At 44.6% G+C, this 25981-nt stretch overlaps 1 long non-coding RNA gene across 1 annotated transcript; it reads right to left on the bottom strand.

Annotated features, from left to right (window-relative positions):
* Window positions 1–16972: 16972 nt before the first annotated feature.
* Window positions 16973–24842, bottom strand: LOC144981462 (uncharacterized). Its single transcript, XR_013647107.1, has 2 exons — window positions 24670–24842; window positions 16973–19712 (listed from the first exon to the last, which is right to left on the bottom strand). It is a non-coding gene; the product is annotated as an uncharacterized LOC144981462 (long non-coding RNA).
* Window positions 24843–25981: the final 1139 nt, after the last annotated feature.

Genomic DNA, 25981 nt, shown 5'->3' on the forward strand with positions numbered 1-25981 from the left:
TAATACCTATTGATGCACACATTTCTGTGGTACAAAAGATCGCACACTTCCTAGTTGAAGTAGTTTCTGATAGGTGCAAACTTTTTGCGTTTTTTTGCCAATGTTTTCTTCTGTTTTACTAGTTTATTTTGTGAGTAAACGGACAAAAGTCATTTGAGTTTTCCAGAACACAGCAGGCAGCAACTCCAAATCCTCGGTGGTGCAGTCAATAGGTCTTTTGTGTCGATAAAACAGGTCCAGGGTTCAATACCTTTGTCCCAACATGAATGCTGATGCAGCTTTTAAAGGCAGAACACACTTTTTATTCCTCATGTTTTTGACCTGCTTCTAAATGGAGGATATTTATACTTACCCATGACGCACATTTATCTCTATGGAAACTAATAAACTGTGTTTTAAAGAACTGCCCTTCTGTGGAGATGACTTTACAGATTATTTGTCCCCAACTGAACATTTTATTTCTGAGGTTTCAGCTCTGATATCGATCAGATAATCTCTTCCGTTTTCTGGATGTTAAATCCAGTATCTGCAGACTCCATCACCCCCTGACCCTCCCGGTAATCCTCCTGTCCCATCAGCTCATTAAACCCGGGGACTTCACACCTCCTGCCATGTTGGGCCCAGCTGCGTTGCCCGGGCCGGTCCGCAGACGTGCAGCGGGCCAGAGCGTCTGATCCCGGCTGTAAATCACAGGGGGAAGGTGGCGCTCCAAAGTGCTCATTAAGGCGGGCAGTAATAAGGCGGCGTGATGGAAAGGCTCTTTCTACCTGTCAAAGCGAGCCGGGTAATGAGGGGAGCGAGCCGGACTTTCAGTGACGGCTGGTGATTAGGAACACGGTGGATGGAGTGTTAACAAACCTTTAACTACAGAGCAGTGGTCATAAATGCTTCAAAGGCCTCTCAGTTTGTCCTCGCTTGCAGGGAAAAGCCTCTCCTGGCTGATGTGCTGAAGGCCTCCAAGCCTTTAAGCTCCGTTCAAACTTTAGTTGTGTTTGGTTAAAACTTGTACTTGTCAAACAACTGCAGTTCTGTGTTTCTTTCTTAAACTTCTTAATTCTTAAACTTTAGAAGAAGATATTGTTAAAATAATGTCCATTGAGGGCCCGCTGTCCGCAGCAGAACTAAGCAAAATCAATGAAAATTAGCACTGAAGGGCTGTTTTGAGGTGACTGAAGAGATGGAGAAAGACTTCTGGACCAGAGGATGAAGATTTGTTGCTATTATATCTTATTGCTAAAGAAATCTAGGAAGTGCAGGATCCAGGTGGAGCCAGCACGTATGAAATATTTAAGAAATAACAATAATAATAATAATAATAATAGATTAGATTTATCTGCGCTTTTCCAGATGCTCAAAGCGCGTACAATGTGTGCATTATTCATTCACTCTTCATTCATACTTGGTGATTATAGGCTGCCAGTTGGCGCCTATGGTCCCTCTGACCATCACCGGGATTATTCATGCACATTGCTGGTAGGCAGTAGCAGTAACCCTTGTGCTATCATAGATGACCTCACCCTTACATTGGCGTGTTCTCCCTACCATGACAAAGGTGGATAAAGGTGGAAAGATTTCATGTAATCCATGGACACCAGTGAAGATAACAAATCATTGAAGAAAAAAGGTTCAGAGCACTGTCTAGTGGGTCTAGATGACCCAACTCCCAATGTTAAAGACCCTAGGATAGCCCAAGGGTTAAGGGTCTTGCCCAGCTCCACCCCACCCCCCACCCCCACCCGGGAAGAACCCTGGTTTACCCACTGCAGTTTAGACTACAAATTAATTGAAGAAAGGCTAATTGTTGGTGTGTTGGTTGCATTTTGCAAATTGTGACACAACAGAATATTTTAAAACTATTTATGAAAGTAAAGTGTGTGATTAGAGTGGATGTTGTTCCACCTTTGAAGAAATCAGTGTTTATTAGCTTAATATATCTGATGCCTGAATGGCATCAGCGAGTGTTGGGCTGTTTAGGGGCCCGCCTTTGACTGCTGCCAAAACACATTGCACAACTTTTCCCGCGATTGGTGGACCCGCGGATTTAGACCTACCCAGGGCCTGTGGGAAGGGTCTAAGGTGGAAACTCTAAGAATGTTTCCTCCCTGCAACAAAGTCTTGGAAAACAGTGGATGGATGCACAGATGGATGCATAGATGGAAGTCATCTTGGACAAAAGCAGTTCTCCCAAGCTTTTTTCATATCTTTACTGGTTGCAGCAGTTGGTGTTAGCATTCCCTCCAAAGATTTGCTACGACAGACAAGAAAACAAAAGACCACATTTATCGCAGAGGCAGAGCGACTAAAGTAAAGTTAATATTGGATCTGGGCTGTAGACTTTGGAGTAAGAGAGCTGCCTCATCACAACCTCTGCAGGGCGACGGCTTTCAACTTGGGGTCATGCAGTGTAGCTGAGGAGTGGCTCATGATGGGAAGTTTAATCAGTTTATTCATTTGCATTGTTTATTTGCCTCAGTCAGGAAGAAAAAAGAAGAAAGAGAGGAGCAGAGTAGTCTTTAGTGGATTAGAAGAGAACCTGGTTTTCCTCTGCCTGTCAGTTCTCCCCTTGACCAGGATGGATGGATGGTGACGGCCTGCCAGTTGGTTTTCATTACGTCCATTTCTCCTGCCCCCTCTCCTCTGAACACACTTCTCCCTCTGAGGAAAGGTACAAAATTGGTCCTGAAAGCTGAAAAAAAAAAAAAGAACTGCCAGAGGGAACTATTTTCAATGTATTTTTCTAATATCCTCTTCAGACTTGAAGTCTCCCCTCAAATGCATTTTTCTTTTAAGTAAAACCCTGTCATGTGCCTCGTGGGGGCTACGCTGGAATGCTGTTTTATTATGAGATCTGTACCTTTGCGTTCTCTGCAGAGCACGTCTGCATATGTGCACATGGATCTCCACATGGGGGGAGAGGAGGGGATATGGGAACAAGGTGGACCTGGGCTTTGTTTGTTGCCCTCTGTGCATACCGCCTTAAAATTGAACAGCAACAAAATAAGGCACAGATGTGCGTTACTGGCTCCGACTTCAATTGTCCGCAAGCAGGGTGGAGGCCCTGGTCTCACGAGGGTGGATGGTCCGAATTTCTACTCTCGCCTCCCAAAGGCTTGTCGTCTCTCCAACACGCCGTGCTGCTTGGCGGCGCTCGGTGATAACCACAAACAGTACATCTCTGCTCTTAGGTATCTTGGGCCTGATCAGCTCAAGTCGTGCCACGCCGCATCAACACGAGCGCCGGCCTTCAACAAAAAGCAGGCGTACGCACATCAGAGCCGCGGCAGGCTGACTCTCATCGGACGGGACAACTCAAGTCTGGTTTTTGAGAAGCGCTGCCCTTTGACCCCCTTCGCTTTAATCCTGGCAGTGATTTCAGTCGGCCCAGAATTCCTTCCTGTGAGCGCCTCCTGCTTTAAATCACTCTGCGTCAGCTTCATTGCTTGGAACTAACAAGCAGCAAAATGTGGTGGAAAAGTTCAGATACTAAACTCCAAGTGAGGAAAAAAAAAACTACAGAAATATCCCGCTAACTCTTAAGTTTGACACTAGAAGCAGCTCCGATAGCAGGTTTGCTCCCAAAGCTCGATTTCTTAGTCACAGAGAAATTCACAAAGTGCTGTAAAAAAGTGTTGGACTTTTTCCTGACTGAACAATAAAAGTAGAAAATACTACATGCAGATTTTAGTCCCCGATCTTTATCAATTCCTGAATCACGAGTAAATTTGACATCTAAAGACATTTAAACACTTATGAAAAACAAACGTTATCATTTTTTAGAACCAATTATGCGGTCGCTGTTTCTGTCCGTTGTGGTGAAGAGAGAGCTGAGCCAAAAAGCAAAGCTCTCAATTTACCGGTCGATCTTCGTTCCAATACTCACCTATGGTCATGAGCTCTGGGTCATGACCCAAAGAACGAGGTCCCGAATACAAGCGGCTGAAATGAGCTTCCTCCGTAGGGGGGCTGGACGCTCCCTTAGAGATAGGGGGAGAAGCTCGGTCACCCGCGGAGAGCCCGGAGTAGAACCGCTTCTCCTCCAGATCAACAGGAGCCAGTTGAGGTGGCTCAGGCATCTAGTCCAGATGCCTCCTGGACGCCTCCTTGGAGAGGTGTTCTGGGCATTTCCCACTGGGCGGAGGCCCCGGGGAAGATCCAGGACACGGTGGAGAGACTACGTCTCTGCTGGCCTGGGAACGCCTCGGGGACCCCCCAGAGGAGCTGGAGGACGTGGCCGGGGAGAAGAAAGTCTGGGCATTTTTGCTTAGACTGCTGCCCCTGCAACCCGATCCTGGATAAGCGGAGGAAGATGGATGGATGGATGGATGGATGGATGGATGGATGGAGAATCAACGTCTAAAAAAGAGCAAACTGGACTAGTTCGCTTCTGTCTAAAGCCAGAAGCGTCCAGTTTCAATGTTAGGTCAATGTACGGACCCAAACAGATGTCATCAGTGTCTGCCATGCATTGTGGATGAAATATACAGTAAATTTTTCCATGCAGCCATTAGAAAGACTGGAAAACTAACTGCTTTTTATGATCTATGTGGTTTTAATAATGTTTGTTTTTATGTATTTTTTGTATTGAAATGTGCTGCCCCTTGGCCAGGACTCACTTGGAAAAGAGGTTTTTAATCTCAATGGGACTTTCCTGGTTAAAGAAAGGTTAAATTAAAAAATAACAAAAATGTGGCCAAAAAACTATGGACAGGACCTCTTTCTACACGCATCTGTCCAGTTTATGAACTCATTTTTGGGCAAGCATCGAGCAGCAAATATGACATGAGTTGAGCCATAAGGTCAGAGTTCATCATTCAAAAATAGATTTTTTTAACAAAAGCGAATTAATTGAAGTGAGACTGCTAAGTGAAAAGATTGACTCGCTTCACATTTGAACTTCTGGACTAATATTCTGTGGACTGGCAGGACAATAGAGACGTTTCTGGAAGGTGTTCAAGTGCAGACAAACATAAAACAGTATTTTCTGAAAAGAAACATGTAACACGGAGGTGGTAGCATGATGTTCTGGGCCGGCTTTAAGCTTCAGGATGTGGACATTGAGACATTGGACATGAGTCCATTCTGGCCACTTGTGGGCGAAGGCAGGGGACACCCAGGACAGGTTGCCTGTCTGTTGCAGGTCCACACACGTAGGCACAATTGAAAATAACCAATGAAGCTTGTTTTGGGACGGTGGGAGGAAGCCAGAGTCCCCAGAGAAAACCCATGCATGCACGGGGAATACATGCATGCAGAAGGGAGAACATGCAAACTCCACATGATTCTGTGTCCCACTGGGCTTGAACCGGGGCCTTCTTGCTATAGAGCAAGAGCAAGTCCCACATTTCAAAATCAGTGGGATTAAAATCCTCGAGGAAATTGTCCAGCCATTTATACACCATTTCATCTTCAGGGGCGAAGACCATCAGGTCTGCTTTCATCATCTCCAGCCCTGGTCCGCAGGGCACTCTGCATGTCTTCTGAGCTCAAACACACCTGATTCAGCTCATCATCAACCTCCACAGACTTTATAATGACAGTCATGAACACCAGGTGTGTAAAAGCAGGGGAACACGTAGAACCGTCTGGTCCCAGGACCAGGGTTATCACACTGATGGAAGGTGTGGAGTCCATGTCAAAGCATGGGCCTCAGTTTGGCTTGAAACCCGTCCACAGAGTCTAAACAGAAGCAACAAAAGAGAAAATAAATCATCCTAAAGTTAAACTTTTTTTTTCTAAAATTGCAAAAAATAAAAGGCAAAAGGGAGAGCTTCTCCAGGCTGCAAGTCTGCATCCCGAGACCTCCGTGTCCGTGCGGGACTCCTGTGTGCTGCAGCAAAAGAGGCAGAGATAGGGATCAAGAGCTTCTGAGATGGGAAACAGGATCACTCCAACGCGGCGCACTAATCACACTAATTAGTTCCCTCAAAGTGAGGTTAGGTCAGAGTGTTTGCCTTGAGACATCGTCTTCCTTTCATCTCTAGCCGTTTCTGAAAACCTAAATGGAGGAAACCAATTTTTGAACAATAAATTCTTCCTCTCCTTAAATTTACAGTGGAAAAATAATCAATCTTAATAGCTTTTGAAGAATGATGTTGCAGCAGCATAACACAAACACTCCTTTGATCACTGAAATGAAAAAACATTTTTGGGTGCGTTTGCGGCGTTTGGCTTTGGCCTCTGCGCTGCAGGTCGCACAGGAAACTCAGGGAATCATGAAAGTCGGAGCAGAGGTCCAGGATGGATGGAGGCACCTGTTGCAGCAGCTGTGGAAGGAAGCGAGAGTGGAGCAGAGGAAAGCGTCTACAAGGCCCCCACATTGACTTTCTCCACCTGCTTTGTTCCGTCTGCGCAGTTGGAAGGACGGCACACCTGTGTTGTGTTTTTTACTCAATTTTTCTTTTTTTATTCTGACATTTTTGTCAATTTAGTATATTATAACGCCGCGCCACTCTAATTTTAAAAACATTTGTGTGATCAAACATGAATATTTAGATGTGTTTCACCCTGGATCGAGTGAGTGTAACCATAGAAACTGGTTTACGTCTGGCTCCAACCAAATGAAATCAATTCGGTGTTTAGTTCTTTGCAATATGGATGTCATCATGTTGGAGCCGGATGTTGTCCGTAAGCAGTGATTGGTCCAAGTCAGTTTGAGTCAATGTTTCTATGGCAACCATTCTTGACAATCAGGAGTGAGCTCATTGGAAGACCACACCCGCTAAACTTGAAAGTGGGCTTTGAAGGTGAATTTTTTCATATATATTGATTCTTTACTCAACACCTATGTTGCATTATTGCCACGTACATCAAAGAGATTGAGCATGCTATTAATTCAGTGAAGAAGTTAAAGTCTGATGAGTGGCCTTTGGTGCATGATGTCAACTTTTAAATTCATAAAAAATCTGGTGTGATGATAGAAATTGTTAACGCTGGTATTTTTAACGCATCTCCACAATGACTTTCAACTCCACCTGGAGGCCAGTTCTCATAAGCCTCATTTCCACTCAGTGTTACAGTCTGGTACGGTCCAATTAAGAATGGTCCAGGCAATTCAGCTGAGTGTAGCTCGTTGGCTTTTGGTACTTTGTATCTACAAAGCATTTACCGTACTGTTGTTTGATGCAAGATTGCGGGCAGCGAAGAGGAATACAACCGGTTTCTTTGATCTTCAGCCAATCAAATGGTTTCAACGGTAGCTCCACCCTAACCAGTCTGTTCCATTGTTCTATGGACAACCAATGGGGGCCAAAATATGGTACGGATTAATAGGTCAATTTTATATAATGGAAACTCTTAAAATACAAGACCTTACCGCTCAGTGGAAACGAGGCTACACACAGTCGATGGTTTTGCTGAGAGCAACTTCATCTTCATCTTTATTTAATCAAAACAGATGAGGAACAAAAGTCTTTTTAATGCTTTTTGAGTGAAAAGGAAGGGGGGGGGGCACCAAAAAACACAAGACAGACAAGAACAAGAGAAACAAAAAGGAAGGACACGAACAAAAAAAGTTGTGATAGACTGAGTGACTTCAGCATCTTTTGTTGTATAGATCTTATGGATCTGTCAAAGCTGCCTGAAAGCGGTTCTTGGGAGTGACTCCAGCAACACTTCACAGATTTAGGGTCTTGTGAACATGATGAAGCCTTCAGAGCAGATCTTCTGACATGTTCTGCAGGTTTTCCACAAGCTGACTGAAATGGAAGGACTGGTGGCAGTTCTATGAACGTAAACTTTTATTTGGGTGGTGGAGAGGCTTCAGAAGGCATCAAGGTCAAGATGGACGGGAAGTTTGACCAGTTTCTCTTGTTTGCAAACAAACTTTCTGGCGATTTGTAAAACCAAATGTCTACAAATGATCAAACATTTTACTGCAAATCTTTAGACTAAAATGTATAAATATACAGTATTTCCCTGGTAATTGATTGGAAAGTCAATGGTTGGTGAACATAAACCAGGTTAGCTTGACAGGCTGTGGCTCCACGTGGCCTTGTAATCTGTTCTCAAGAACAAATGAAGGTTTGACCGCGTGACAGGAAGTTGGGTCTGTTAACAGCACCTCTAAGTGGAGTCAAACGGTCAGCTAACGTCCATAGGAACGATCAGAAGAAACATTTTTCGGTGGTGAGGCGTTTACGCTCATCTGTGATGTCAGGAAGCTGAAGGGAGACGTGTGCGCCTCCGCCTTTTGGGAGTCACTCAAGCGAGAGCTGCGTGCCGTGGGCCCCCGGGGCCCCAGCCTCGGCAGGTTGTGTGTGAGAACGGCTGGTGTTGTGTGATGGTCCCGCGGCGTGAGAGCGAGGAGCTGGAATCCTCCGAACCCCCTGCTGCAGCTCCGGCATCTGCTTCCCCGCCACAGCCAATGGGACGACGGCTCGCGGGGCCGCGACGAATCTGCCTGTTTGGCGATCTTTTCAACGGTGGAGGGCTCAGAACAAAAGCCAAGCCCCTGCCCCTTAAAAAAAAAAAAAAAGAACCCCTCCTGTCTCTGTCCACCCTCTTCATCCTCTGGCTTTGATATCTTAGACCCCTGCATGGGGCTCACACACACCCCTCCACCTCCAATAAACTTTGTCCAATCTCAAAGATTGGGACGACCATCTCTGTCATCGAGCCGTTCCGGCTCCAGGTGGAGATACTTCTGACCGCATGAGTGTTCACAGAGCAGAACAACAAACATTTGGACCACAGACTCCAGCATCCATGGTCACGAGAAAGTCCTCTTTTTCTTTCAAAATACTGTGGGTGGGGCAGACAGCTCAGCTCTATCCAGGGTCCAGACAGTCAATCCTCCCATCTAAGCAGGCTTTGCCCCAACATCTGGCAGAAGTTCAGAAGGTAATTATGTGCTGAATAACAGAGAGACAAAGCAAAGACGGGGAGGTATGGCATCTGCTTCAACCAGATGATAGCCGGCTATAGTTACAGCAACCGCCGTCCAATCAAAGGAGAGGCTCTTTCAAGTCTCACCTCCGGTGGATTCCTATCAGTTAAGATGGCCGAGGCAATCGCCCTCGGTTATCTTCCACACCAGCACAGGCTGGCGAGCTCCAGTTTCAGAGCAGATGTGGCGTGCGGTTCGGGGGAGAACTTGAGCAGACTTCAGTTCCTTGCAGAGCCAGCTGCCTCCATCAAACAGGTGGTTAATGGCTATAAAATCAAGTTTGCCAGGCTGTACATTGCTCCTTCAATTTGGAGATAAGTCAGTCCTCCTCCTTTTTGTCCTGCACGCTGTCAGCTCCTATTTATCTAATTGGTCTTAGTGCTGAAGAGCCACTGACCTTCAAGCTGCCTCCCTCCTCCACGTCTTACTCCTCTCCCTGGCCCTTGGACCTCATGTCTCCTCAGGCGTATAGGCCCGCAGATTTTTATGCCCGTCTGCACACTGAACTCTGGTTAACCCCTTTTTGTGGTGAGCCTCCGCTCTGACAAAATGGTCCGGCTCGCCCGGCCTGTGATTGAGAGCGGTCCGGTCTTGATCTTCTGAGTGTTGTGTCTCACCGCATGTTTGTTGCAGAGTTTTATGAATGCAAGATGTTTGAAATGCTGAAAAAATGGAAGCAAAATGGAGAGTTTTTTGTTTTTTGCAAAAAAGAGGCCAAAGTCCGGCTCCAAAGTTTTCTAAACTTCTTCTGAAAGGGCTTAAATCAGAAGGATTTAACATAATGACCACTAAAACATGGGTTTACAGCGTTCCCTTGTTTTTTTCTGGGCTAACGTTGGAAAAAAAATTCCACAAAAGGTGAAATCTTCAAAGTGGGACTACAGATGTTTTAGGGCTACAAACCTTTCTACACTTTACTCAGACAGACATGAACATTTTCACACTCTCTCTCTTGTTTTAAATCTTAAAGTTCAAACCTTCGTGGAAAAGGAAATTCAATTTTATAGAACATGAGACAGCGCAGAGGTGATTGATTGGCAAGATCAACAGCCAATCAAGGACCAGAACAAATTGTTATGTAAAAGAAAAAAGAGAAATCCTTGAAACAGTGAGACTGTGGAAGATGAGATGTAACCAATGAAACAGTATTATATTCTTTTAGAAACAAGAGTTTTTAACTTTCACCTGTAGTGAACACCTGTCATGAAACGTGGATCCGTTTCAACCCATGAAAACATCCAAATCATGAAGAAACAGTGAGAACCAGACAAATTCAGATTTCTCTGCTTTTATCATATTGATCCAAAAAGCTAAACCTATTGTGGTGTCATTTAACCCTTGTGCTATCTTAGATGACCCCACCCTTACATTGACGTGTTCTCCCTACCATGACAAAGGTGGATAAAGGTGGAAAGATTTCATGTAATCCATAAACACCAGTGAAGATCACAAATCATTGAAGAAAAAAGGTTCAGAGCACTGTCTAGTGGGTCTAGATGACCCAACTCCCAACGTTAAAGTGCCTAGGATAGCACAAGGGTTACAGAGCCACTCTGATGAAAATGGTGTTTTTGCTGTTTTTAACATGTCATTGTAGCATTTTTCTGATGTTGGAGGACTCATGTGAAGAATGTTGGGCTAAAATGTGCATTTCTGGTTATTTCTTCACTCAAATGGGTTTGATATACTGTTGGAAGAAGCTTGTAGCTGTGACACAGGTGATTCAATTGGCAGGCCACAAGCTCCCTGCTCTGCTCCATTCCGATGACTGCACTTGTAGACGACTAGATCCACGTCCGTCGCTGATTTCCTCGTCCGGGGTGGCATCTGACTCAAAACTGTACGGCCTGGATAGCCCTGTTTTGCTCACCATTTTTGTTGCACCGGTAATGCGAGGTTGGGGTTGTGAATTTCTAATGAACTCCTGCCGCCCTGCAGAGAGTAAGTCCTGGAAAACAACACAGGTTTTTTGATTTTTAAACCTTCGTCGTCCACGGCAAAAATGGACACCGGAGCTATCCGCTGTGTTAAGACACGTCTTCATGCGGGCACGTCACCGTAACCCTTGTGCTATCCTAAGCACTGTAACCCTTGTGCTATCCTAGGCACTTTAACGTTGGGAGTTGGGTCATTTAGACCCACTAGACAGTGCTCTGAACCTTTTTTCTTCAATGATTTGTGATCTTCACTGGTGTCCATGGATTACATGAAATCTTTCCACCTTTATCCACCTTTGTCATGGTAGGGAGAACATGTCAATGTAAGGGTGGGGTCATCTAAGATAGCACAAGGGTTAACGTTGGGAGTTGGGTCATCTAGACCCATTAGACAGTGCTCTGAACTTTTTTTCTTCAATAATTTGTGATCTTCACTGGTGTCCATGGATTACATGAAATCTTTCCACCTTTATCCACCTTTGTCATGGTAGAGAGAACACGTCAATGGAAGGGTGGGGTCATCTAAGATAGCACAAGGGTTAAATGTAAAATACAATTTTATATATTTTTCTCCTTTGAAATTAATACATAGAATTATTTTATTCTGAAACATTGACCTGTTTTCTGTTTCCCCAGCTTTTTTGACGGGAAATTGATGCGTCAGCGGACTCCTCATAACACTCCTGTGTTTTGTTGTGGATAGACGGAACACCAGACGCAGACACGACGGAAGCGATGTGAACATTCCAATTGTTTAATGAATGTTCTATTATTTTATGTCAACACAACGCAATGGAGACCCAACGCAGGCAGACCAGTGGAAATCAGGCTTTGCTGATGACGTCTGGCTCCAACAGGGCGGCACCCTTATGATGAAAAAAAATGGCAACTTAATTGACCAACATTTTCTTGTAGCTGGTAGTACTAACTCGGTCCAGTTGATAGTTAAACCCGAATCCGTTCTAGTCTTCAAAGATCAGTGAAGGCTAGAGGAGATTAAAATCATTTGTTTGCAGAAATATAAGAATATTTGTCACAGAGAAACTCAAAGTGTGTGTGAACAGGAAGTGTGGATCGCTGTCAGGAAGCGAGCCACGATTCTGATCTGGGAGCGAGTTTTGAAAACAGCAAAAGCACAAGAAGAAGATGGGGGAGGGAGGGGGGGGGGGGTTTGCAGCTGAGCAGACTGCCTCGAGAAAGAAAAACTGGCCGACTGAAAGAGTCTCAGTCAGAGAGGCACAGTGGCTGGTGGGTAATTTATAGCACAGAAAGGCTTGTAGGGTGAAAAACATTATTTTAGTGGCCCCCAACATACTAATAGGAGCCAGATGTGGAGGGATTAACAAAGACCATTCCCCCTCCTTCTTCTTCTCTCTACCTTTTTTTTTTTTTTACTCCCCCTCTGGCTCGGCTCCTCTTCCTCAGCTCCCTCCATCACACGGCCTCCCCTATAGACTCCATGTTTTTCTTTAAGAAGGGGGGGGGCAGTCAACACTTTGGTATCTGAGGTAAACCTTCCCAAACAGATGCTCCCTTCGTCCCAGCACGTGAGCAGATGCGGTCGCTGATGTCACCCATCCATACTTATCCTCTCGCCCTAACTTCTTTCCCCTTTTTCAAACGACCAAACAGTTGAGTTGTTCTGGAGCGCCGTTCTCCTGGGCCGGCTGCGAGCAGAACCTCCCAGAAACGTTGGAGAAAGTCGAGCCGGCGGGAAGGCGGCACAGATGTTCCGTGTCTGTTTTGGTGTAGTAATCGCTGAAACGTGTTGAGAGAAAGCAGCCGAGCGCTTCCACTTCCAAAGTCAACACATTATGTAAATTCAATAAGATTATTTTCCCTTAGCACTTACATCATCACCTGGGAATAAGGGGCCTGATGCTGGAATGGCGTACTGACAAGACCTTTTGGCGTCGCCGTAAAGGGTGTTGAGGCGGGGCGGGGCAGGTGCTTATGGGAAAAAGTTTGCATCATCCCTTAGTTTTACAGCAACCTGCTTCCCGTTGGTGTTGTCACACATTCCTGTGTTGGATCTTCGGGCGGCGGCGGCGACAGAGCGGCAGCCTGTCTGCAGCGGGCACAAACTCAAACCCTCTGATCCGGGGTCAGACTCTCCAGCCTCCCAGCTGTCACTGCGCCTCGTGCCCCCCCCTAAACTCTCCTCCTGCTGCCTTTGAAGGCCGCTGCCCAGGAAATTGAAAGCTGTTTTCAAACAAAGACAGGAGAGGAGAGAAAACACGGCGAGGGTGGGGAGTGTGTGAAAGGGCAGATGCACTCTTTCCCTCTTTTACAGCTTTTTTCATCCCGGATTGTTCATTTTATTAAACTGTAACCGCGATCGATCGGTTTGAACATTCACACATGAACAATTTTCATTTGATTTCATAAGACATTTTTCTCAAAATAGTCTCAGATGTGTCTCAAACCTGCTTCTAAATGTTTTTGAATGCATTTTATTGAGTCAGAAAGGGTCAAAAAGTTGCACAAATTAAAAGAAAAAATAGATTCTGTCACGTCAAGCAACATGGATCATGGATAATCCATTTTAGGATCATAAACAGACCACAAACAAAACATTTTTCTGCTTGTAATAATTTATTGACCTTTTTTATGTGAATGTGCTAAGTTCTGCTTAGAGTTTTCATCCATCGTTTTTTTAAACCCACTTAACTTGTGGAGTTGCTGGAGCCAATCCCAGCTGGAACTGTGGCTGGATGGCTTAGTTGATTAAGAGCAATACAGGCACATGGGAAATCAGGGCTTGATTCCCAGGGGGCACAGCAAGCTTCATCCAGTGTGGATCATTTGGAAAGATCATTTATCCTACTGCCTACCTATTTGAGGCCCATGTCTGGGTCTCCCTGTGCCGGTCCCCAGCCCGGATAAAATACAGGGTTGTGTCAGGAAGCATAAAAAATCTCTGCCAAACCACCTGTGTTAATCAGTGAAAGCTGATTGGCTGTGGTGACCGCCAAGGGGATGTGTCGATAAGTGAACTGGGTTGCTGGAGCCTATCCCAACTACTATTGGGCGAAGGTGAGAGATCCTGGAGAAAATGCACTCATCCTCAGGGAGAACGTGCAAACTCCACTCATGAAAGATCCCAGTTAAGATTCAAACCTGCGCCCTCTTATTGTGAGCTGAGAATGCTAACCACTTGATCCTAGAACAGGCAGACAGCTGGATCCAAATGCAGCAGGTTTATTAGCCCAGCTAAAAGTCCACAAAGCTAAGTCAGGGTCAGGCAGGCAGGAGTCGATAACAGGCATGAGATCATCAGAGGAGAGACAGGAGTAGTCAGGATCCAGGCAAGAGTTGGGGCAGGCGGCAGGCAAATGGAGTCTGACACAGGGTCAGAAACCAGAAGATCAGGTCCAAATCCAACACTAGGTAATGCTAGCAGTGTGGGACAAAGAATACTTTGCTCTGAGCTCAGCTCAGTGCAGTGCTTAAGTATGCTGTGGTTGGTTGATTGAATGAATGAGAATCAGTTGTGCGGCATCCAGGAAGTGAGCGCTCGGGTTGCTGGGAGCTGGCGTGTGACTAGAACTCCGGGGACGGCTCCCACCGGTGACCAGAAGGGGAGGCAGAGCTCTGACTACTGACACCACTACACCACTGTTCAACCCAGTTTTTTAATCCTTGCACTTTTTTCCCTCTTTTTTCCTTTTAATTGTTTTTTAAAATCACGATTAGGTTTAGCTTTTTTAGCAACTTTTTTTTTCAAAATCATTTTCTGTCAAGATGGAGACGAAATTTGTCTTTTCATCTGTTTAGGAAGAATGTATTTTGTCAGTTTTAAACTTGCGATCTAATAAGTGACTCCTCAGCACATCGCCTGTGTTTGTGTACTTTGACCTCCTGCAGACAAAAGCACCACTACGTCTTTATTTAAAAGGATTTGGTGGTTGCTGTGGTAACAGGCTTGCCTTGAAAACACGGTCTGTGACTCAGCCACTTAGATTGGCTCAAAAACAAATATGATTTAAAAGGTTCAGTAACACAGAACTTCATGTTTTCTTTAATTCCAGCTCTTTGTGTCTCTGTTGTCCTTGATGTGGAGGAGCTTCCCTTTGCAACAAACAAGTTCAAAAACTCGCAAAGAGGCGAGGTCCGTTTTCGGTGAGGCTCCAGTGTTCCTCATCTTTGGGTCTCCGGGATGACAAAGCCTCTGAAATCCGATCGGAAAATTGAGGTTCAGCGTGAAGCAAACAAGGAAGGAGTTCAAACCGCTCCAGCTCAGGCTGGTTTTAATAAATACGGCAAGCCGAGTCGCGTCCCCACAGTTTGGGCCCGGTTCCTGTTCTGTTTCTTTATGCTTCACCGCAGACAGTCAGGAGATGAACCGAATGCCAAAAATGAGTTGAGAACAACCCCCCACCCCCACCCCCCTTCTCCTGTTTCAGCTCTGCCAAAGTGTCCAAGGTTGGATTTTATGACAAGCTGTTTAAAGAGTCAACAAATGTTCCTCATCCCGACTCGTTATTTCCCTGTTTGATCATTAATCTTCCTGATTCCATTATGCTGGTCAGCTCACAAGGAGACGTGAAGGAGGCCCGGCGCCGCACGCAGAGCTCATCTTCTACGGTTACCTTCCAGCGCCAGCTGGATTAACTCATTTACAGAATTACAGCATTACACGTCTGAATATCAGAAAAGGAAGGAGGCCAAAGCGTTGGATTATGGAACGCTGGAGTATCGATTCCTTGGCGAGAAACATTAGCAGCGGGGGTTGAACATTAAGCTGAAAATGGATCCCTAACTGGGATGTGAGCGCCCAAAACTTCTGAAACCTTTGCACCAGGAAGTCTTCTGCTTCCAAACATTTTTGCATTTCCTTCCTTAAAAGGGAATTCCTGTGAAGGAATTTTATCTATTTTTTTCTGTCTTCTCTAACAATCAGCAGCATTTTTTTTCTTTCCTCTTTGTGATCTGCGTCCCCAGGTGTGGAGGTGAGGGGTCACAGCTTTATGGCGGAGCGGCCGGAGGTCGGGACCTGCGCTCTGTGGAATTTGGGTGTCGCCATGGCAATCACGGCAGAGCAAGGGGAATGACAGGTATCCCCCGGAGGGCAGTAAATAACAAATATGCCTTCATACTTATGAGGACGCAAAGCGGTCGGGGGGGGGGGGGGGGGGGGGGGGGGGGCTCAAGAGTCCTGCGTGGCTCAAAACAGGAAATGAGTATCTGAGGGAAGGAGAGGGGAAAACAAAAACAGACAAATGGGAAAAGATAATTACGTTGGTGGAGGAAAGGAATGCCACCAGCTGAGGGGTGAAATCTCATCTCCAGCTGAAAACATCATGTGTTGCAGGTTCAACAGTTTACTGGGACTCTGACCGCTCTGTTTGCGCACAATGTTGACTTAAAAAAAGTGACGTCAGGAGGCAAGTGGCATTCAATGGCAGTCCTTGTTTTAGCAGGAAGATCCACAGAAACAATCGGACAACAAGCGCAAGGTGGTCTGGATTGCAAAGCAACCTGGAGATGACATTTTTCCAAACACTTTGCCAGAATGTTCAGATCTACAAAAGGCTTCTCCTCAACTCTCTTTAATCTCCAATAAGCATGCAGCATCTGGGCCAAAAAGCTACAGACGGCACAACGGATGTTGTGGGCGCTGTCACACCGAGCCTGTTGGTCTGCTCCAGGGTTTCTGCCTTCTGACGGCTCATCTGAACTCTGCCTGGAGAGCAGTGTCAGCGTTTTCCTGCAAGTGAACCCTGGTGTGGTTCAGTCATCATTAGAATATTTAGAAGACCAAAGAGAGTAAGTGAAGAAATCCTAACGTGATCCAGGAAAAGGTACAAATGTCTGATGGACAAAGAAGCACAAAGACCAGGGTTTTTTTTCCTTTTTTACTGTTTTCCTTTGTCCAATTTAGACAGCAAAGGTTCTACACTGGTAGCTGTTGTGAGTGCATAACAGTCTTTACTGTCTGCGTTTACACCAAATGTGATTGGTGTGACTAACTTACGTTGGCCGCCCCCTTTTCCTGCACAGCGAATTCTCTGCTTGCCACCTGCCCAATTAATGTGTTTATAAGCTTGACGCCCCGTGGGAGGAGCTTCCAGCTAACAATTTTAGCCTGAACCTATATGGAGTGGTATCTGTGTTTGTCTCATTTACAATGCATGGAAGACACAGGGGATGTTGAGAGAACAGGTTTATTCATTTTGAAGAGTTCTACAAAAAGATTAGTAATAATCACGTTTCCCGGTTTGGGATCATGAGATCATTCAGAGATTCTCCCGCTGCTGTGTCTGAAAGACGGCTGCTTCCGCGGTCTTTCCGTCTCTCTCTGACCGAGTTTGAAGGCTTGCTGTCCCACATTAACACAAGAGGGAAAAAATAAAAGCAAGAATAAAAACAGGGGACCTTCTTTTATTATTGTATTGATGAATATAAGAAACAATTTCATTAGATTCAGGAGGCCTGATCAGGCTGCCTCCCCATTCCGCAGCAGCTCTTTTTCCGGCTGCCAGCTCGCCTTCAGGCCAGCTCCATGCGACAGACTTTCAAGGGTGTTTACCTGCCTTTGCCCAACAGTAGCCGGGACGGGTTCCAGAAAACCCTGAAGTTCAGGAGGAGAACTATTGGGTCGATCCAACATATTAGATGTGTATTCTCCTGCTGACCGAAACACTAAAGACATCACGTGACCAAAGTTCAGTCCCGGATGGGTTGACGCAACGCAGCGACCTAGCCAGAGTTACCTTACTTCAACTCCAAATCACCGCTCAAATCGCACAGCTGCCAGACCTTCGATTGTGTCTGTACCATTGACTTACCAATAAAAAAGCGTCCGCCTCTGCCGTGCAAATCGCGTTCGGTGTGAAACGCTCCAAATTTGCTGGACGATCCTGGTCTGGATTCCATTTCCCCGGCCTTTGACTCCAGTTCTGTTTGATCCAAACCAGAATTAGGGGGATGTCTTACACGGGCAGACAGACAGTGAAACAGATAAACCAGAGTTTGGGTCTTTACATCGTTTATTTATTTTGTTGGATGTGAATTGGTTGTGGACCGAACAAGCAAACTCTTGAAACTGAGGACTAAGGTCCACTTGCAAGTGAACCCTGGTGCAGTTTTTCATTGATGGAATTCACCAAAGAATGGAAGTGAACCAAAGATATGTGTGTTCCATTTGAAAAAGGCAATGGAACAGTCCAAAGAGCAAATTAAAAAAAAACTTAAAACGTGTTGTTGGTAAGCATTAGAAACAAAGAACTGTTTTTTCATGCTAAATGCGGAAAAGTCACAGTCCCATTCGTTCATTCACAAACCTTCACAGACATGTGACCCAATGTTGGGCTCAATGTTATGCACTTTCTTCGTCTTTTTCTTTTGGGTTTTCCCTTCAGGAGACACCACAGCGAATCAGCTTCCTCCATCTAACCCCGTCTTTTGCATCCTCTCCCCTACACAGCTACCTTCATGTCTTCGTTCACTGCATCTGTAACCATAAACCTCCTGTACCTCTGCTCCACAACTTCCCCATTCGTATATAAGCAGGCTGTGGAGTGAGAGCATTATTGTCCATTTTGTTTCTTTCGTCAACTGTGTGACATTTTTAATTGATTTCTTTTAAAAAGTAAGACCCAACCAAATGAAGGAGTATAAACTTTTTGCCATTTTGATCTGATCAATATACCATTTTATCATGAGGCGACTTAATACCCTTTATTTCTCTCAAAATCTGCCGTTTGTCTTGGTCATGAAATCTGATGGTTTTTTCTGTGAAACACGATGGTCAAAAATCCTTCTGAATGACTTCGATAAACTGTGAAGCCACACCTCTTGATGGATTGTTGGAGCATTATGGATACCGTAAAATCTACTCACTACTCTTTCACCAATAAAGAGAGTATTCCTTCAAATGCAATGCATTGTGGTCTATATTGGTCAAATCAGTGAACATTGATGCACACCAGTTTTTCCAGTTTTCCCTAGGGACTTTCCAGGGTCCTCAATTTTGGAATTTTTGATCCAGACACCCTGAAAAATGGTGGACACAATCATATACTGTGCTTTCATATAATGAACTAGAAAAACTTTCCATCAAACCTTCTGACCAATCATCTGCCTCCTGGCCTCTCTCTAGGCATTCTGGGTAGTGTAGCCTCTACATAGTCAATTTTAATTGTATATTGCACCTTATGGTCCTAGAATCACTGTAAATATGCTGGACTGCTCCAGAGGACAAACTCTAAAACCAATGATGATGAAACCCCTTTAAAAGCCATTTTTTAACGCTTGAAAATTTGACAGGGAACCCATTTTTGAAAGTTAGGAGGTTTTGTCACACCGTTCTCTTTAGTTTTGGCTTGGTTATTGATTCGCCCGAACATTACGAGGCAGAATGGCGAAACCGGATCCTGCAGCTCTTTCTGCACTCTGTCAGATGATCCAGAGGAGAACAAGGGGGTCAGGTGTGTACAAAATAAAGAAATGGAGAGACTCAAGCAGTCTCTCAAGAAGGGGATGAGGGAGTGGAGTCCTTCTCCCGCCCCAGGGCAGGTCGCAGTCCCTGCCCTCTGACCCCTTCCTGAAAGAAGGGAATTTAGGGGAGGGACAGAGAAACATGTCTGAGCAGATTGTTGTGCACAAAACTCTAAACAAGCAGTTCATTTGTTAGATAAAAGCCACTGAGATCATTTCTATTCATTAAAATTAGCAATTGTTTTTCAACAGCAACATGAGCGACGACGACCTGAGCCTCCACCTCCTCTCTGGAGGTTTCTTCATGTCAAGTTTTCTCTTTTCCTCTTCATTCTGCATTAAAGGGCCAGGAGGACATTTTACCCGTTGTGCTTGTGTCTTCAGATGCCATGTGCCTTCCAGATGTGAACATACCTGACTCTTCGCACATGACGGTCCACCAGGTTCACCTGCAAACAACAAAGGATTTCTCCTCAGAGCTTCCACATTCTGTGAACCAAAGGCAACAAACAAGGAATTGAAATAAAACTATTGAGAATTTGAGTCAGAATGAAGAGTCTGAACTCGTCCTCCTTGCTCTTCCAGATGTTCAGCCACCAGAGTCCTCCCTGAGTGAAGTTTGTCTCTGATGTTTGTGTATTTGTTTCTGAAAGAGGGCCTGGACGAGGTCCCGCCAGCAGCTGCTACCCAACTCCAACTTCATTTGTTTTTCCTTCTAATGTGTTGAAACTAATCTTCTCGTCAAAGGAAACCGAGGAGCGCGTTCCATGCAAATTCTAGCGGCGGCGACGGCGGTGGTGACAGGTCCAGGAGGGCCGCGGTGAGCTGAACACTCAGGTGGAACTCAAACCGCGGACTAAAACAACATTTAGTTGAGAGTTTGTGCAACTGCAGAGAACATGACACGGCTCCCACACGCAGCAGAAAGAAGCTAGACCTTCAACCGATGCAGGGACAACCGCTAAGCTGCTTTGGAGCTACTGTACATAAAGTAATTACAAATGAAACTGAACTTCTGGATGTCCCTATTGTGAGATTTAAACCATCCCAGACAGAGTTTATCGACAAAGCGCAGCAGAGCCTCATAGTTAAAAGCTGAACCAAAAAGGAAGCAAAAAAGACTCAAATCAATTACATTTATTTATAAAGAGTCACAATAGAGGTTGTTTACGGGTGACACACAATATGCAAAAAACATCAGAGCAAGCTTTGGACTTTTCAAGAAAGGATTTCATTTATTGTGCTAATCTTAAGCCTTTTATACTAAACAATGTTCAACAATGTATTACCTTTGGCACTCAAAATAACATTTTTATTAAATATTGTTTTCCTGAGCTCTTTTCAAACCGGGATTAAAGACGACTCAATCTCTGAGGCTCCGCCTTTTCCTCTTTGTGGGCGCTGCCCATTCAACGACGTCAACTTGGAGCCGGCCTCATCAGTGTGTCTGCGTTTCTCCCACAAAAACAAATAACGTTTGAACTTCTGCAAAGGTGGATGTGCATATTGTGCATTTAAAAGGAAAGAGCTTTTGCCGATCACCGCCATCTTCACGCAGGTTTTTAATAATAATCATTGATACTTTATTTTTCCCACAATGGGGAAATTATTCTCCGCATTCTGAGCCATCCCCCTGGGGGGAGCGGTAGGCTGCAGACTAGCCTCGCTTGGGGGGCGGGGATCGATCCGCCAACCCTTTGGTTGTTGGACGACCTGCTCTACCGCCTGAGCTTAACTGCCAAGTATTTTAGAGGAATACTCAGAAATGAGTGATCAAAACACAACTTTTTAGGGGGGTCATGGGGAATGAACATTATAATACACTTAAAAGCTCAAAAAAAGTTTTTACATCGTTTAAGCCCCATCACTGTAATACACCCATTTTCCAAACCTGCTTATAAACTCCCTTTTGACGTCATAGGGTTGCTGGAGCCTATCCCAGCTGACGACATTTGACCGAAAATGAAAAGGATTTTAGTTTTCTTTGCTGGCGCAGTTTGAGTGCATGAAGGGGTCCATCTGCTGAAAGAACTGGCTTTTAAAGGCAGATCAGAGTTTTGGTCAGACAACCCAAGCTGGCCCCAACTCAGGAGGGAAGTGGAAACAGATTTGATCTAAAACACTCAGGGAAAGAGAAAGCAGCTTCGTGAGGATCTGAGGGGCAGCCGATAGTGAGACAGTTTTGACAGCAGATGGAGTCATAGTGTCCTCAGTTATTGACTAACTTACAGAATGGAAAAAAAAAAACTTAAAAGGCCCTAACCCTAAAAGAATTTTGCAGGAAATGTCGGAAAAACTGAATGGATTTTATGACCTGCTATTTCAGGAAATTCGTTTTGGATAGTTTTAAAGTTTTTCCTTGAGTGAGTTTTAACAGAAAGACTGAGCCACGATTCTTCCATGAAATCTCAGCTTTAAGAAAAAGGTTGAATCCATGAGTAAATGAGCTCAGGAGGAGGTAGAGGAACACGTAGAGCTCTGCAGGTAGGAGTCTCCTCACTCATCTAGATTGACTGATGAAGATTTCCTGTATAAAGGGAACAAAATTACCTATTTATACTTTTTAAATTGTTAAAATTTTGAGATTCGGATTAACATATGAATACCTGACTGTGTTTCCCTTCAGAAATAGGGCTTTTCAGTGATGGCTGAACTTTCCTGCTCTTAGATTAATCCTCACTCGGAGCCCAAACAAGGTCCTTTATTTGCCTCTCAGTCTGGTGTCACTCTCACAGACAAAGAATTTCAACGCGTTTGCAAATAAACCATATATGTGGAAGATTCCTTCGGTCATTTCCCCCGTTCCACTCTTCACTTTCCATTAGGGAAGTGGCTGCAGGTTTTTGTTGTTGTTTGTTTCTAAAGCTTTCAGCGTTGTTACCAGCACTAACACGCCTATCCCATCTGTGAGAGGCAGATGGCACCTGTGCCATTTTATAGCACATTGTTTTTTTATGGAGAGAAATTAGACTCAGTCGGATTTGTGCGTGCGTAATTCTTGATTTGTGCGTAAATTAGGATTTGTGTATGCATATTCTTGCTTTGTGCGTGCGTAAATTAGGATTTGTGCATAAATTTGGATTTGTGCGTGATTCGTTACTCACATAATACGTTTTGTGTATAAGTTAAAAAAATATAAAATGAAAAAAATACAAAATGTAATTTACGTTTTAATAAATTAAGGTTACAACAAAAACTTAGAAACTACTTACACACACACATCTTTAAAAAACACGCACGAATCCCTTGTTACGCACACACGAAGCCAAAGTTACGCACGGATCTACCGTGAGACTGTTTTCACGTCTCACAAATTCGTCCGTATTGCTGCGTTTAAATACCAGTGGAATGCTCGGTCATTAGAATTTTCCTATCAGCCTTCCCTTCTAAACGTATCCAGACAATGACTCAATCAATACATGAAGACAGTAGATGTTAGTGTTGAACATAGAGGCTACTTACTTCGGGGCGCTGACCACCGAGATGGGCCGCCATTCTTCCCGTGACTCGCTCAGTCTGACTGCCTTTGATTTTTCCGGAAGAAAAAAAACAGTGCCCCTTACTGGTCGTTCCTGTTACGCATTTTGTATTAATTTGGTGTCTCGGAGAATAATATACTTTTAATATATATATTAGCGTTTAAAAGTGAACGTCATATTCTCAGATAATAATTTTTATTTTCCTTTACAGTTTTTTTAAGCCCTGCAACACCCACTGAAGGAAATACGTTTAGAAGGGAAGGCTGATAGGAAAATTCTAATGACCGAGCATTCCACTGGTATTTAAACGCAGCACTTACGGACTAATTTGTGAGACGTGAAAACAGTCTCACGGTAGATCCGTGCGTAACTTTGGCTTCGTGTGTGCGCAACAAGGGATTCGTGCGTGTTTTTTAAAGATGTGTGTGTGTAAGTAGTTTCAAGCTGTTTTAATCTTAATTTGTGCATACGTAAATTACATTTTGTATTTTTTTCATTTTATATTTTTTTAACTTATACACAAAACGTATTATGTGAGTAACAAATCATGCACAAATACAAATTTATGCACAAATCCTAATTTACGCACACACAAAGCAAGAATATGCATACACAAATCCTAATTTACGCACAAATCAAGAATTACGCACGCACAAATCTGACTGAGTCTAATTTCTCTCCATATTTTTTCCAGAGCAGCAGGAGTTTGTACGAAATTCACCTCTGAGTTGTGGGTGTGACCTCTGGCAAGGAGCAACCGTGCCCCTCCTTTCCTTTCCAGTTACTGAGAGTTCTCCGTTTACACCAGGGGTGCCCAAAGCCGGGCCTCGAGGGCTGGTGTCCTCTGTGTTTTCCAACCATCCTGTCACCGAAGCTCCTTATCGGCTAAACACACCTGATCCAGGTAAAAAGCAGCAGATAAAGCAGGGTTTGTCCGGAAAACTAGCAGGAGGCTGGCCTTCGAAGCCTGGATTTGGTCACCCCAGGGTTAACACTCTCTCCTGCTCTCCTGCACGTTCGAGCGACCGCTTCCAGTGAAAAGTCTATGTAAATGCACGCATGTGTGCGTTTCGGGCTTCTGCTTTCAAAACTCCAGTGTTCGCGTGTCGCTACGCAAGTTTTTAAGTCCGTTTTCCGACACGTAACACGTGGCCATTGATCACGCGCCGAACGGTACACCAGTTGAACATTGACCAATCAGGGACTGAAAATTCCAGTGAAGTATGGATGGCGTCCTTTACAAAGCACGGAAGTGTCAACTGTCTGAAAATTGATCATAGTGGAGAAATTGATAATTGCAATTTGTGCCCGGCTGGAATTTAATGACACCAGGTTTTTCTTTTTTCGGAATGGAGCTGTAAAAGAAAAAGCCTGGAACAAGATTCAGGAGATTTGCACCGCTTTGACATTTCACACCAAGCCTCTTCCATCTGTTCATGGGCTAGTATCAGGTATTGACAGACCTGAGTAAACACGTACGCTAAATGTGCATACAATAACCCATGTTCAGCCCATACTTCAACACGCCCACTTGCCCGGTGTGTGCATAGCATGACATTCCCTGTGCAACAAAAATGGCGAGCAATGTCTGAGCCATCCAGCTGTACAGTCCTGAGACAGATTACAGCAAAACATGGCTCTATCTGTTTACTAGTGGATGCATCAGAATGGAGCAGATCAAGTACAATCTTAAAAATACAAATACAGAAATGCAACTTTGAGCTTAATCATCTTCATATGTGTCCTCCATCATCAGGAAAATGCCACAAGAACGTGTTAAAAACACCAAAAATACAAACTTTCATTTCAAGTGTTAAGAGAGAACTCAGAAGAACGTTGTGGTCCCTCAAATCACAAGTTGCAAATTTTTATCTGAGTGGGTCTTTAACATGCTCAGTGCTCTGACACGGCCCGCCTCCCCACTGACCTGCCGAAGCTCCAGGCCTTCTTCACACACTGACTGTCTCGCTGTGGACGCCCTCCCCTGTTTAATTCCACCGTCCTGAGGAGAGCCAAATAGCTGCGAGAGCAGAGGGAGAGTGAGACCTCTCCTCGTGGAGGAGGCCAAACGCTGAGAACAAGTCACAGTTAGAAAGGGGGCCTTTGTAGGGGGCTGGCCTGGGGACAAGTCACCCTTTCAGATGCGGCCAGCCGTGTACAATGCCTAAACTAACATCACTGACATTTGGAGTTGCTCAAGCTTTAGAGCCAGAGGAAAGGGAAGGAGCCGGGGGTGAGGGGGGGTTGGAAAAAGCCCTTCAGAGGGAATCGCCCATTGATCAAAATTCATGTCAGTGGCAGGGATCAGACCAGTGTGCCCTCTGCTAGCTTTCATGTGCTGGAGAGCAGCAGGAGGAAGGAGGAGGGGATCGGGGGGCATCTGAGATAGGCACCTTTTTTTTGAAACCAGGTCCCCACGGACCTGGCAGGGCCAAAAAACCACCCAGAGCTAAGGGGGGCCAACAGGGTGATAGAGAACAGGCAGATGCTTGATCAAAGCGCTCAGATAACACGACCTGCCACACACTATTGGTCCCCATTAGGGGAAGCAGAGCTTTGATTAATGATAGAGGGAACAGTTAAGTGCCCTAAATGACAGCCAATAATGAGTCCTTCAAACGCTTCTGACTGGGATGGATGTGGCGCGTATCCGTGACAGGAGAGTGGTGTCATGGCATGAAAGCTGAGTCCTGTCTGAAAAACATGAAACCAATTGTTGATTGTGGTTTAACATTTTGGGAAACTTTTTCCTAACTTTAATTGTATTTCCCTTCAATTTAAGAACATAAGTTGGTTTTATTTGATATGTATTGACTTTAATAATGAAAATGGAGGAGAAAAAGAATTTCAATCATCAGATTGTTGAGAGAAAATACAGGTTTGACCTACAGCCAGATGCACCTAAAGCAGTGCTTCTTAATTATTTTTTGCAAGCCCCCCCTAGGAAAAAGCAAATGCCCCCCCACACACACTAACACACTCGCGCAGTGACAATATATAAGTTAGTATCTATAAAAATTGTGTAAGTATACCTAAACTATATCTTTTACCATTAACAAAAGAAATGAAGCAATATAAATCCCCTTTCATCAAATGTTAACTTTTAGCCATGGAAACCCTGTTCTAGTCTAAAACAGAAAAGTAGCTTAAAGTGCTAGAAATAAAAAAATCTGTCGGTCCTTATTTATATTAGAAACATTTTGACCAATTGAACCATTTGATGCTGAGAAAAATAATTC

The sequence above is a fragment of the Oryzias latipes genome, chromosome 13 (assembly GCF_053564925.1).
Source record: "Oryzias latipes strain Hd-rR chromosome 13, Olatipes_Hd-rR_3.1".
NCBI classification, from domain to species: domain Eukaryota; kingdom Metazoa; phylum Chordata; class Actinopteri; order Beloniformes; family Adrianichthyidae; genus Oryzias; species Oryzias latipes.